The sequence below is a fragment of the Priapulus caudatus genome, unplaced genomic scaffold (genome assembly GCF_000485595.1).
Source record: "Priapulus caudatus unplaced genomic scaffold, Priapulus_caudatus-5.0.1 Scaffold996, whole genome shotgun sequence".
NCBI classification, from domain to species: Eukaryota; Metazoa; Priapulida; class Priapulimorpha; order Priapulimorphida; family Priapulidae; genus Priapulus; species Priapulus caudatus.
The window spans coordinates 1-11,389 of NW_014578057.1; the positions used below are offsets into that span (position 1 = coordinate 1).

Sequence of the window (11,389 nt, forward strand, 5' to 3'; positions counted from 1 at the left end):
GACGCAAAGCTTACAATTGTTCTCTAGCAGAGACGTGGAAAAGGAAAGAGAAATAGCGAGGGAGAAACTTGTTTGAAACCATAATTGGTGTTAACCTCAGGCCGAAAACATGATTTTAAAATAACCAAGTGACAGTAGTGACAGAGATGTGACCTCCGAGCCACACAGTGGAATGAGGCTGCATGAGTGATGATTGATCATGGGCAAAGCATGCTGCAGGCAGAACTACCAAAGGGTCGTCGTGATTTGCAGAAAGATACAGATGTATTTGTCTTCTGCCCTCGGCCTTACACTCAATATTGGTATGCCAGATATCCTTTTGAGACGTGGAAAGAAAAATCAGCATGAGTCTGGATCGACATATTCTAAGGTTTGGGTACAATCTTGTGGGGGGATGTGTTACTGCCTTAATCGGTCTACATGCATTGGACTGGATGCGGATTCAAGTCAGCTCATTTGCTTGGTCTGGGAAAGTATAAAAGCAGTTCAAACTGATCTGCAAGCAACCGCAGAAATATCAGGGAAGTGTTCATGTCTTTAGGCACGATGGTGTGTCACGGAGGCGATGTTAGAAACTTGTCGCGAAGTCGCTTCACGCTGTAACATGTTATTGTTCTTGATAGCACTCCAAGGCGAAAAAGGTCACACTACACATATGAAATGTCCTGTTCGAAAAAGGGTGAATCATAACGATCGGAGCAATACTACCCGCGTGCAAAGGTGCCTTAAAAGAGCACACAAACCGAACGTCTAACTACCAATAACCGCCATTTGGATGAAAGAAGTCTACCAGTAACTGCGAATTTAAATTTCGCCCAACCGTACATTGGTGTGGAGATCGATAAGGCCACAACTGGAGAATATGGCTGGCTACAGAGCACCAGCACCAGATGTGGTGCTTTGCATATGATTGTCTGTTGGTAAGATGTGCTCTCGGTCGGTGGCAACGAGAGACGTGTCCCTGGCATGCAGAAATGGGTTCCGTGTGCGCAACCCAGCTTGTAAATTACAGACTAGCGCTAAATCATCAAGATGAAGGGATTGAAGTCGCCAAAGATAAGTAACAGGTGACAGTGAGATGATGATAATCTAAAAATATTATGCAAAATAGGTCCATAGTGTAGTTGTTAAAAAAAAACCAAATTCTGCGGTTTGTTACATGCGGATGAGGGTGATGTAGGACCCAAGTTGTGGTCCTACAATGTATTGTGGGAATGGTCCTAATAGACTTCAAAGGGTTTGCACTGTAAAAGTCGGCTGCTGAGAGTTCGCATAGCATGGCCTGAATGTTGTAAACAAATTTTTGTGTTTTATTCATCAATGGTAGCACATTGATGACACATATTACGAGTCAAAGTGTTGATCGTACAGATCTGGTATGCCCCCCCGCCCACCCGCCCACAGCTGCGAAATTCCTATAATTTGTCCATTGAAACGGATAGATTCGTTGAAAACTAAAGCAAAATCTGTATGAAAAATTAATGTAAGAATGTAATTCATCAATAATGAAACCTTATTTGAACATTTATAAACTTGTGTATGGTTGTATCTATGAGATGCCAACATTAACGCACTACCCAAATGCGAAAATGCAAAGTACTGCTATGGTCGCAAAAATGCTGTCAGATCATGACGAAAGTGGCAAAATTCAATGTAAGACATTCTGTGGATATCTCATAGCAACGCCTTCTAGATAACCAAATACAAAAATTTGGCCAAAATTATATTCTAACATTAATTGGTAGAATAACTTTTTGAAGCACAGATGTGAAAAAAAGCATAAAAACGGTAACTTTTTTTAGGAAGCAACATTTTAATTTTTGGAACAGATAATTGACTAAAGAAAGCATTATAATCATATATCAACCGAGATTGCGGCAATCTCCAATACGACAGGCATTGGAGAGAGGGCTCACTACAGTGCTACACAGAAACATTCCTGTAGTGAGTTATAAGCATAGTTTTCTGACTCCACCATTTGGTGAAAAAGATGGGCGCGCCATACTTTAAAGTTGGCCGCCGAATGACGGGACGGGATTTGCGCAAAGTTGACCCGAAAGTCACACTCAAGTGATTGTGGACACTTCATATATCAGGCTAACCAAAATCCATGTTGGACTCTGTTCAACTCACGCTTCTTCTGGTAAATGAAATTTGGTTATGGCTCATGGACTATTGAGAGAGAAGAGAAAGAGAGAGAGAGAGGAAGAGAGAGAGAGAGAGAGAAGAGGAAGAGAGGAGAAGAGAGAGAGAGAGAAGAGAGAGAGAAAGAGAGAGAGAGAGTGTGTGGAATGGATGGATGATGAATGGATGAATGGAATAGATGGACTGAAAGGCTAGGTGGGTGGATAGATGGATGATGGATGGATGGATGGATGGATGGATGGATGGATGGATGGAAGGATGAATGGATGAATGGATGGATGGATGGACTGGCTGGAAGATGGCAATGGATGGCTGAAGGATGGATAGAGGCAAGGCGCATGATGGATGCATGGATGATGGCATGCATGAATGGATGATGATGCAATAATGGATAATAAATGATGAATGATGATTGGATCGGATGGATGGATGGATGGGATGGATGTGATGGACGGATGATGGATGATGGGTGGATGGGGGATGGAGTGATGGATGGAGGATGAGGATGGATAGTAGATAGATAGGCTAGCATAGATTAGATAGATAGATAAAAAAAGATAGATAGGGGATTGATGGATGGATGGATGGATGGATGGATGGATTGGAATGGATGGAAATGGATGGATGATGGAGATAGGAATGGATGGTGATGGATAGGATGGAGGATGGAGTGGAGGTGAGATGGAGATGGAAATGGATGATGGATGGATGGATGGATGGATGGATCGGATAAATGATGATGGATTGAGAATGGATGGTGGATGGAAGATGGATGTGATGGACTGAATGGATGGATGGATGAGATGGATGGAGTGATGGATGCAGATGGGATGGAATGGAGATGGATGGATGGATGGAATGGATGGATGGATGGATGGATGATGGAGGATATATATAGATTAGATGAGATTGAAAGGCTAGTGGGCATGAATGAGGCTTGGAAGGATGCGATGGATGGGCTGCTAAGGATGGATGGTGGATGGATGCATGGATTGGATGCATCGAGGATGAATGGATGGATGGATGGGTGAATCGATGAATGGATGGAAGATGGATGGATTGGATGGATCGGATTGGATGATGGAATATGGATGGATGGAATGGATGGAATGGATGATGGAAATGGATGGATGGATGGATGGAATGGATGGATGTGATTTGGAGGATGGATGGATGGATGGATTGGATGGATGGAGTGATGGATAGCCATGGATGGATGATGATATGATACGGATGAAAGTGCTAAGGTGGAGATGGCTGGATGGATGGATGGATGGAGGAATGGAGTGGATGAGGATGGATTGGATGATGGATGGATGGATGGATGGATGGAATAGATATATGGATGGATGGATGGATGGATAGAGTAGATAGATGGAATGAAAGGCTGGGTGGTGGAATGGATGCTGGAAAGGATGGATGGATGGCTTGCAAAGGATGGATGGATGGATGGATGGATGGATGGATGGAATGCATGGATGGAATGGATGCATCGGTGGATGATGGATGGATGGATGGAATGGATGGATGGATGATGAGGTGGATGGATGGATGGTATGGATGGATGGATGGATAGATATATGAATAAAAGCTGGGTGGGTGGAGGATGATGCGATGGCTGGATGGATGGATGGATGGATGGATGAATGGATGGTTTGGATGGATGGATGGATGCATGCATTGGATGCATGCCATGGATGGAATGGATGCATGATGAATGAATACCACTGCGATGGCTCAATAGTTGAAGTGCTCGCACTCGTATGTGGAAGGTCGGGGTTCAACTCTTGGCCGGGTCATACCAAAGACTAAAAAATGGTACACGACGACTTCTCATGCTTAGGCATTCAGCAAATAGAGATAGAGTGTGGCAAGTTAACTCGCAGTGCCTACCAGTGGACTACCCCTTACTGTAAGCATTTACTGTTGAAAGCAGCTGCGGGCCTCAGGGTTACAGAAACGGAGATAGGCACCCGCTATGGCGCCACTAGGGGCGGATGGGATAGATGGAATGGATGGAGTGGATGGATGGATGCATGGGATGGATGGATGGATGGATGGATGGATGGATGGATGCATGGATGGATACATGGATGGATGGATGGATGGAAGAACGGACGAACGGATAGACAGACAGAAAGACAGGCAGGCAGACTGACAGACAGATAGTCTGTGTTGATGACTGTTGTTTCATCTTCGTACCGACGAGAGCCTGTGTGATTCCCGACAGCATTCCTATGAACCGATGATCTGGGACTTCCCCGAACACTTAAATTTTTAATTTTGATGCTAAACGATATAACTTCATATAAATTCATTTTTTGGAACGAAATCTTTTTATATTAGTTTGTTTTGTTAATAGATGTGTTTGTTATTCTATTGCGGTCATTTTGATACCTCATTTGTTTAATTTGATCGAAAAATAACGATTTTATGATTTTTTTCACATTTTGGGTAAATTTCACTATGGATGATGTCATAACCGGAAGTTCGTCCCAACTTACGCAATGTTAACATTTATTTTCGTGATCAGGGCGTCATGGGGCTTCAGAAAAATATTGGTTCGGAGGTTTGTGGGGGGGGTGCACGGTGAACCCTCCTAGCTCCCGGCCTATGTTCTATCCTTGATGCGGTCTACCATAAGAACGTTCTTCTGTCATCAGGAAACTTACTGTCGACTCGCTGTCAAAGCAGATAGGACACGTGATCTTACTCTCCGGCGATTCTGCACCTTGACCCTTTGTACTTGATGAGGCTGCTGCTACTGGCGACTCTTCCTGCAATCTGCTAATGTTGTAACACGTCTATTAGTGTTAGAGCATGTACTTTCTGATACACCAAGCTCCCGTGATAATTAAACGGCCCCATGACTGCTGCCAGTAGATCGTGAGATTCGTCCCAATGGGTCATTTCTGGCCCTGACAACCAAATATTGGTGCAACCTTATGCACTTCAAGCTTAGCTCATGAAAGGGAAAAGAGACGAGCAGTGTATTTATTAAATCAGCACGCACAGCCGATGAACAATAAAGAGGACTCGATGAGAAAACTACATGATTAACACTATTTAATTTGACTGATACTGAGACATGGTTTTCTGCTTTTAGTGCTGTATGCTCCAATGACTATGAGCTCTTATTATATTAAACATGTCAATTACAATGACTAATAAATAACAGATAAAAAAAAGCCGTGCTGTACCTGTTGGAGGAACCATGGCCATTTACAATGTTGCCAAAGAATGGAAGGAGATCTGATTCATCGAGCTGGGGAAGGAAATCCGGGTCCACCGCCTGAGATAAACAAAAACAGCCGTACAGCCGTACAGCGCGGTCGTGCTAATGATCGCCAATACAATCATTCTTAGAGACTCTCACCAATAGCTGTTACCAGACTTGCTTATTCATGAGTTTAAAATGTAGTTATGGGATATGGCACCTACCTAGCCTGCCAAAAATACCTCATACAAATATGGGTTCATGTAAAAGTTAAAACATATATGGCCAATACATGTGTGTCTATAAAGACACTTTAAAGGGTTTTCCACGAGAAAGACTTATACACACGTTTAAACGTATACATATTTTAGAGAAATCAAACGTTTTAAAATCTAATTCACGACACACACACACCTGTACATCATATCATCCACTTGCCATATCATACGAGCCATATATATACTATAGCCTATATATATATATCAGGAGTACATAATAGGGAGGAGTGTGACAACAATAAACAAGGGAAATTCGTCATTTACTAGCCTTATAATACAGTGCTCAATTTTAAGGTTTTTTTTGGGTTGTCCGGAGGACAACCAAGAGACCCAAAAGGGTTGTCCCTCAAGAGTTTTGGTTGTCCGGATATTATTTAAACATGTGCTGCATGCGCTCTGCTCACGTGATGCTCAGTGCTGTAAAGCAAAAAGCCTAATCATCTAATTTTCTCGTATTGCTGAGCCTGGCCATTCCATTGTTGTCACTCATATATGAAGATAATATAAAATTATTGGTAATTGATGCTGGGATCAATGACGTATATAAATGTTTAAAGTTGCAAAAATTTTCATAACATTTACATTAACTACTACATATACACTATAACATTACAAACATGTACTACAACTGTGTTCCAAGGTCACAAGATGAGCAAAAATTGAAAATTAACACTGAAACATTGTGTTTGTTTAAACACGTAATGTTATACTTTGTATCAAGGCAAAGAACCAGACATGCATCTAAGACATGTACGTTTGCAGCGTTATTGTCAACCCTGGCGCCGTATGTAAAAGTGAACGCGGCGCATTATAACATTTTTATAGAGGTGTGGCACCGACAACCACGGAAGCAATTTGTAGCGTTGCCGAGAGAAAATCAGTCGTCACGGACGACCGGAGACTGTTGAAATTGAGCCTGTAATACTTATGATTTACTTAACCGTAAACGCAACCCAACTTGAAGCCTTCAAATCGTTACACAGTACAATCTCCTTCCCATCATGTGTAAATCTTTCCTAGTAACACCTCACTCGGAGATACAGACTAAAAAGCATACCACACCGATTTTAAATTCTGTTTGCTCAGCAAAATCCATTGCGGCCGAGGAAGCTATTGATAACAAAAGGCAGCTACTAAACACACTGTCCACGGCTTGCGCTCACGGTCGAGGCCGCGGTGGCTCGCAGGGAGATTGACAATCGACGCAAACACGGCGAGCTAACCTTTGCTTTGAGACTATTTTACAGCTGAGTATGCACCCCCCCGCCAGCGCAGCTACTGCAGCTCAGCCGGCAGCTGTGTATACCGACCGCCCTAGGCACTCATGAGTCTATCAAATAAAACAGTATCTTGTGTTAGACTCCTGCCTCAACGATGCAATCTTCCTGCGAGCCACAGCGCCTCGCCTGTAGAGCGCAAGCTTGGACATGTGTGATTATTAGCTGCCTTTTGTTTCAAAATTAGCTTCTGCCACAATGGATTTTGCTGGCAACAGAATTGAAAAAGTGTGTGGCTACGTTTTGTCTTGATATCTTCCGATTGAGGTTATACATAGAAAACGATTTCCACACGATGGGAACGAGGATGTACTGTGTACGATTTGTAAGCTCAAAGTTGGTTGCGTTATGTCGTTAGTAAAATCGTAGGTGATGATAAGGCTAGTAAATGACAGAATTTCCCTTGTTTATTGTTGTCACACTCCTCCCTATTATGTACTCCTGATATATATACTAGCCATACCATACTTGCCACCATCACACGAGCCATATCATCACTTGGCCTTCTTCGTTCCTCTCCGCGGCCCCTCAACTGTGCCCTCGCTCCCCTCCCCTCTCCCCCCCGCCTCGGCCCTTCCGCCCCCCCCCCCCCCCCCCCCTCCCCCTTTCGCCTCCTCCCTCCCCCTTCCCCCCTCTCCCCCTCGCCCTCCCCCCTCCTCGCTCCCCCTTCCCTCCCCTCCCGCTTCACGGCCCCTCGCCTCCCCTTGTTCTATTTCGTGTCTCATCCGGTATGGCGACACTCTAATGGATGTCCTCGTTGTTCTTCTCCTTGGAGTAGTGGCCTGCAATTCAGTGATGCTAAATTATTGCCACGATGCTTCAGCAAAGAAGGACCATGACATACCTTATCACGATTAGTCTGCCTGAGAAAAATACAATGCAAGGCAAGTAAAACGGGTTGTTATAGAGAAGGCTGCGCAACAGTGTTACAAGTAATTACCATAGAATATGCTTTTTTCATTAAACCTTGCAAAAATAGTCATACGGGGTTCTTCCCGGGCCTTTAACATATATATAGCAGGTCTGACATGTCTTCAAAGCTGAAACTAATTTACGGCATCCATAAATCTTCCGACATGTCTCAATGGCCCAAATTTGCATGCCTTAATTTACAACTGTGTTCACTTTTAAAATAACATTCCAAGTCATGATCTGTTTTCATAGCTTGATGTATATCAGGAGTAGATAATAGGGAAGGAGTGTGACATCAATAAACAAGGGAAATTCGTCATTTTACTGCCTTATAATACTACGATTTACTTACGCGTAACTCATCCAACTTGAGCTCATATCGACAAGTTACCATCCGGCTACCATCGCTGCGAATCCTTGTCCTCGTATAACCCCGCAATCCGGAGATACAGACTAAAACGTACGAACACGATTTTCATTCTTTGGCGCCATCAATCAAATGCACTGCCGCCTCATATTCAAACCAAAAGGCCAGCTACTAAACACACTGTTACTGGCTTGCGCTCACGGCGAGGCTCTGTGGCTCGCCAGGGTGTTAGGCATCAACGCAACACTCGGCTAGATAACCTTTGACCGGTACACCAGTACAATGTATGCCTGTATGGTCATACCAGGCATGCCGGCACGCACGCACGCAATCGCTATCAGCAGCAGATCATTTTCAAATCTACCCTGCGCAGCACGAGCCTCGCCGTGAGCGCAGTATAAAAAAAAAAGCCGTGGCATGTGTGGTTAGTAGCTGCCTTTTGTTTGAATATGAGGCGGCAGTGCTTTGGATTGATGGCCAAGAATTTGAAAATCCGTGTCGTACGTTTTAGTCTGTATTCTCCGGATTGCGGTGTATACGAGGGAAAGGATTGCCGATGGTAGGCGGATGTACTCTGTTTCCGATTGAGCTCAAGTGGATGATGTTACGCCGTATAGTAATCGTAGGCTATTTTCAAGGCTAGTAAATGACGAATTTCCCTTGTTTATTGATGTCACACTCCTTCCCTATTATCTACTCCTGATGTATATGCCTCCGAAATGATCGAGTTTACCCTTTATTAGAGCTACTCGTAAAACAAGCGATTAACTACAATTAGCGATCTTGGACGAATTGTTCGATTGTCCGACATGCCTTCTAAAGTTCCTGGGGAGAACCCTGGTCATACATAGACAATATCTAGATATCTACCATTCCAATACATATGTTACTATAACACAATGAGAATAATATTTTTGATTGACATAATAACAGGCAAATCCATATTTTGCCTTAGTGACATTAGTAACATATTCACCATGTGCAGTTGAACTATTACATATATAATCACAATAAAATAATGCGGTGGCTTGATTGCAGCCACCAATAGTAAGAGCTTACAATGGCAGAAACGTCATTGGCATTTGTAAGGTCAACGGTAAAATTCCTTCCAGATTCATCATCTTCACGAGTCAAATCTATGCATGATACACCATCAGCTGCAAAAGATGTTTGCAACAATAATATACAGTATTACCAAATTCGTTCATGTAGTATGGAACTAAAAAATGCTGCGTACAAGAATGCTAAATCTGTTTGAAACAAGCCAACATCAAACCCACAAATACGCGTGCACCCAAAATATAACCTAAGAAAAATTATGAAATTTGGTTACGAACTAACGCGAAGTGGCTTTTATTTATTACCTGGCATTTGCACTGGGGGAGACGTGATGTCTACAACAAGAACATCGTCGACGCAGTCCGGGTGTTGCCGCATGTGATGTCTGCGTCCCCTTCTCTTAGACGTAGTACCGATCCCAAGCTGCAACTAATAGCAGTGCACAGCAGACTTCAATATTTGTCACAGAATGTAATTACAATCAGCAGAGATTGTGAAATTCTTTGGACCTGTCGGACTGAACGCATTCCAGGTGCAGGTCCAACAGATTTATTATGCATGCTGGAATATTATCCGACAGGGGAAAAATTAAAATTTATTTTTCGGAGGCTACTTTTCAAGCTCGCGTGCATGAAAATAGCACTCTAAAATTTGGTTTGCATTGAAATCTATGCAAATTTACGGGGGCTCCTTTTGGCATTTCCGGGGCTAAATCGCCCCGAGCCCCCGTGTATTTTTTTCACTGTTATCCGACACTAGTTTTCCCACCCAAAAAAGTGAGATCTTGAACTGTGACGTGCACAGTACCAAACTAGAGTAGAACATAAACAGGCCGAAGAATTGGTCCAACAAACAAAAATTACTAGAAATGTATTTTTCCATTGTTTTTTATGTTATAAGTTTTTTCGTCTAGATTTTATTAAGAAATGTGAAAGTAGCAATACGAATAAGCAGTGAATTTTTTACAACATGGACGAGCTCACAGTAGGTATATCTATGCATTTTGCTGCGAGAACATGACGTTTTAAAGCGAGGATTTCTCATGTTTTTACCAACCGTTTTCATACGTCCTCAACCGGTCTGATACTTAGGCCTACCAGTACTCCGTCCATAACACCAAATGTATATTATTATAGTAAGGCTAACATGGCATAGAACACTCGCACAACATTCTTTCTACCAATATGTGCACCGATCTGCATTTCAAAGTAGATTGTTTACCAGTGAAAAAAATACACGGGGGCGGCAAGCGAAATCGCCCCCGAAGTTCCAAAAAGAGCTCCTGAAAATGTGATTACGGGGGCAACAGTTAAAAAGAAAACTGTTCGAAATCGCCCCCCGAAATTGCACGCCTCGAAGTCAAGGCATTATCATTGGTTACACAAGCCAGTCGCAGCTGCAAAACCCGCAATGCCTGTCTCGGCTATGCAGTTGCAATAGCGATTGTGTACTCTTGACTTGCCAACCAACCGTTCGCGATCGCAATCGCATCATTCCCGCATATATATGCATACACACGCAGTGTTTCCCCTGCATTGACACGTGCGAGGTGGGCCGCCTCGCTCAAATTCTCAGCCGCCACGCAGAAATTTATCCAACAAGTGCCGCGGAGCGACAGCGCTCATCTAACGTCTACTGCGGTGACTCTGTGGTGGAGTGGTGGGATTCTAGTAAACCCTGTTAGTCCCAAATGTGTTCACATTCATAGGTTTATGCTCGCGCTTTAGAATGCGTATAATTTACTATGGAATTCGTACTGTGCAGTTATGTTACTATGTAAGGGCGTATGCCACTGCCAGTGGCTACTGCGCAGTGCATGTGGTTATTGGTACCTAGTGTAGGTTGTTTTGCCTTGCAATGGTAATTGGTTAACAGGTGCAGCTCTCTATGGCAGGCTGCTAGGCTTGCGTGGGTAAATGGATGAGTGCTTACGTATTCTGTCTTGCAAAATAGTTTGTTGCTACTCACACGTACGATGGAGCTTCCATCTTAATCTGTAAGACACTTAAAAACGTACGCGCGCATCTGCGTGGCAATAATTTATAACAAGCGATCGCCAACGAACATTTCCTTTGAGAAGGTTCCCTGATTACCGTCCCTGGTGGCATTCGCCTGTTTGCGGCGTGCAATGATA

General features: G+C 43.3%; 2 long non-coding RNA genes across 2 annotated transcripts in view; both read right to left on the reverse strand.

Moving 5' to 3' along the window:
• Positions 1-4,620: 4,620 nt before the first annotated feature.
• On the reverse strand, positions 4,621-7,429 carry LOC106814881. The gene is made up of 3 exons (XR_001394675.1): positions 7,381-7,429; positions 5,346-5,437; positions 4,621-4,932 (listed from the first exon to the last, which is right to left on the reverse strand). It is a non-coding gene; the product is annotated as an uncharacterized LOC106814881 (long non-coding RNA).
• A 201-nt stretch (positions 7,430-7,630) lies between these two features.
• The window catches only part of LOC106814880, a 9,374-nt gene continuing 5,615 nt past the window's right edge, over positions 7,631-11,389 (reverse strand). The window contains exons 2-4 of the long non-coding RNA XR_001394674.1: positions 9,561-9,684; positions 9,256-9,353; positions 7,631-7,699 (exon numbers count right to left, since the gene is read on the reverse strand). This is a non-coding gene — a long non-coding RNA (uncharacterized LOC106814880). The remainder of the gene's footprint in view (positions 7,700-9,255; positions 9,354-9,560; positions 9,685-11,389) is intronic.